The sequence below is a fragment of the Nematolebias whitei genome, chromosome 19 (genome assembly GCF_014905685.2).
Source record: "Nematolebias whitei isolate Nwh7 chromosome 19, NemWhi1, whole genome shotgun sequence".
NCBI lineage: Eukaryota > Metazoa > Chordata > Actinopteri > Cyprinodontiformes > Rivulidae > Nematolebias > Nematolebias whitei.
Genome location: NC_056516.1, coordinates 11,932,396 through 11,935,920, shown reverse-complemented (window position 1 = coordinate 11,935,920; position 3,525 = coordinate 11,932,396).

The window sequence follows — 3,525 nt, the reverse complement described above, 5'->3', positions numbered from 1 at the left end:
TGAGGTTGTCATTCATGTGTACACCCAAGTACTTGTAGCTGGAGACCACTTCCACCGCAGATCCTCTTATGTTCAGGGGGGTGTAGGTGTTTTTGTTCCTTCTGAAGTCCACAATCATCTCCTTTGTCTTCTTCACATTGATGTGAAGGTTATTCTCTCTGCACCAGCTCTCCAGGTGTTCCACCTCTTGCCTGTAGCTGGACTCATCATTGTTTGTGATGCATCCCACCACCGCTGTATCATCTGCAAACTTTACAATGTGACAGCCTGGATGGGTAGCTGCACAATCATACGTGAGCAGAGTAAACAGGAGGGGACTCAACACACATCCCTGAGGAGAGCCAGTGCTGAGGGTTATGGTGGAGGAGGAGAGGTTGTGGATCCTCACTAACTGTGGTCTGTTTGTTAAAAAGTCTAGTACCCAGTTGCAGATGGAGGGGCTTAGTCCTAGTGTGGATAGTTTGTCCATCAGGGTTTGGGGGATCATGGTGTTGAAGGCGGATGTGAAGTCCACAAAGAACATACGGACGTAAGAGTTTTTCTGCTCCAGGTGGTTGAGCGCAGTGTGGACCAGAGAGGAGATTGCATCCTCTGTTCACATTTATGAATTAAAAATTTGGCAAAAAGAATTAGCACATTTATTATTAAAAAAAAACAAACATTTAGCATCCTTCCTGGGGAATCTAAAAAAACAAACTAAAACATTTCCCAACGTAAGGAAAAATTCCTTATGGTTATTAATAAACCTGCTAAACTCCGTCCAAAACCTGTGTGTGAAAGGGCAGTGCCTAAAAAGGTGTGTCACAGTTTCTGGAAGGTCACCACAAAAACTGCAATCAATATTTATATCTCTTTTAAATTTTATCATATAATGTTTGGCGGGGTAAATTTTATGGAGAATCTTAAATAAAACTTCCTTCACCTTATTTATAATTAAGTATTTATGGGGAGTCATCCAGACTGTCTTCCAGGTGATATCTGGGATATAACGGCTCCAATAAGATGTTAGTTTGCCCTCAGAAGTTGTTTTAAGGTTTATGTTTTCTGTCATTGTACATCAGTTTTAATTTTGATGTATTTTTATTTATTTTTTTTATTAACCTTTATTTAACCAGGCAAATCCCATTGAGATCACAGATCTCTTTTGCAAGAGAGGCCTGAGCCTGAAGGCATCCCAACATGCATGTTTTGGTCTGTGGGAGGAAACAGGAGTACCTGGAGAAAACCCACACAATCATGAGAAGAACATGCAAACTCCACACAGAAAGACCCCAGGTCTGACCGGGGATTGAACCCAGGACCTTCTTGCTGTGAGGCAACAATGCTAACCACTGAGCTGTTGTGCTGCCATCATTTATGAATATAAATTATTTTAAAAAGTAGTCAAACGTAAAACAAGATTTGTAAGTGCACGATAAGATCCACTAGTGTACCATAAGATTTACAAACGCATAAAACATTTTTTTAAATGTGCAAATTTCAAATTACACAAGTGGGATTGTGGTGTGCATAGAAATTGTCAAGTACATGTGCACAAATCACCTGTTGTCCACGGATCAGCTGTGCGTGTGACTTTTGAGACTTTCTTACCACTCCAGATTGACAAATGAAATGTTGCGTTCATGGCTGGTAAAAAAACATCTGGACATCTGAACCTCACAAGATTTACAGTTATGTGGAAAAGACACTCATTGGCATTACTGAATGCCAAAAAAAATTAATTTTATGGAAATAAGCAACCTAAACACACACACACACAATTATGTACTTTTTACTTTTTACTTTTTTTATTGCAGTACTATACAAAGTCAGGGAATTATTAAATGATAAAGCTCTGTACATGTTGTATAACACAATCATTGTTCCACATTTAATCTATTGCATTGATGTTTGGGGGAAAGTGTGTAAAACATTTACAAAACCTATTTTTATTTTACAGAAAAGAGCTGTAAGAATTATCACCAGAAAGCATTACAGTCACCCATCAAGTACATTATTTTATCAACTGAAGTTATTGAAGTTCCATGATTTGGTAGATTACAGTATTTTATCAGTTATGTATAGGGCTCAAAATAACACATTACCATTAAATATCCAAAGAAATGTTGTTAAAAGACAAAGTTGTTATAATCTTAAGGGGATAGAGATATTTGTCAAACCAAAATTCAGAACTAGTCTGAAGGGAAGGTCTACCTCAATCCAAGGAGTTGGATTGTGGAATGGTCTAGAGAGTGATGTGAAAAATGCCAAGTCAATGTGTACATTTAAGAAAAAGATCAAAGCTGAATTGTTAAAAAAGTATATATGAAGTAGCTTAGTGTGTGTTTTGTATTAGAATTAGAAAAATTAGAAAGTTATTCATTTTGTTCTGTTACTTGAAAATTAATATGTCTGAAATAATTGTTTGAAAAAAGGGGCAGATAAAATAAGATTTTTTCTTCTTTCTGCTGCCTTTCATTTTAAATCTTTTTGTATCTTTTTTATATATTGTTATGGAATTGTTTTGTACTTTTTTAAAATGAATAAACTTCATACCATACCATGTACAGTAGTCCCTCGTTACTTCACGCTACTTCCAAGTGGACCAACACAGACTCAAGGTAGATGTCCTTAAAGTTCTGTCTGTCCCCAAAAAAATCATGTTTATCTGAATTGGGCTCCCTGACTGACCTTGACAGGTCATCTTATTTTAATTCGCCTGGAAGTTTTGTAAACCTGATGCTCTTTATTCATTTTTCACCACTTTTTAAATGAGTCTTTGAGGCTCAGTGTGACTTACCTGTTTAAATAAAGGTTGAATTGAATAGTATTTTGTCATGATGACAGGTGCGGCACTGCCTCACCTGCCTCCCTGACCGCACGTCACTGGGTTTGTTGATTGTGGACATGCTCTATCGCGGTTTTTCAAAATAAGATTGGACATGACACACAATTGGCTGATTGATGTATGAGTCACACGATCGGCATGGAATTTTTATGTAAATAAATAATTTTACATTATTTAGTACCTGCTGAACATTTGTGCAGCCCAGAGCTGCAGAAAAGGCTTCCTCCTGCAGCTTTGTGCAGCTCATACAGCAGGATAAACTTCCTGCTGCAGCTGATCAGCTGCTCTCTGTGCAGAGCGGGAAAGTGGGCGTGGCCAACCGCGCTTGCAGGAGGCAAAGAGCAGAGGAGGCAGGGAGCTGAAATCATGACATTTTGTGCTCTTTTAGAGCGTTTAGAGTTTAGAAACTTTGTTTAGAATATTGCAAGAATGTGTGATGGGTTTAAAATGCCTTTATATATACATATAAATAATAAAATAAACCACTTACTACTTGTATTACTATTCCTACTTTGTGGTTTTTCACTTATTGTGGGTCTTTAGGGTACGAATTCTCTAAACGGGGGACTACTGTATAGTGCTGAGCACGTTAACAAGTTATTATCACGTTATCACGTTATTATCACGTTATTATCACGTTATTATCACGTTATTATCACATTAACACAGCCAATGATTAACGGTGACAATTTTTTTAA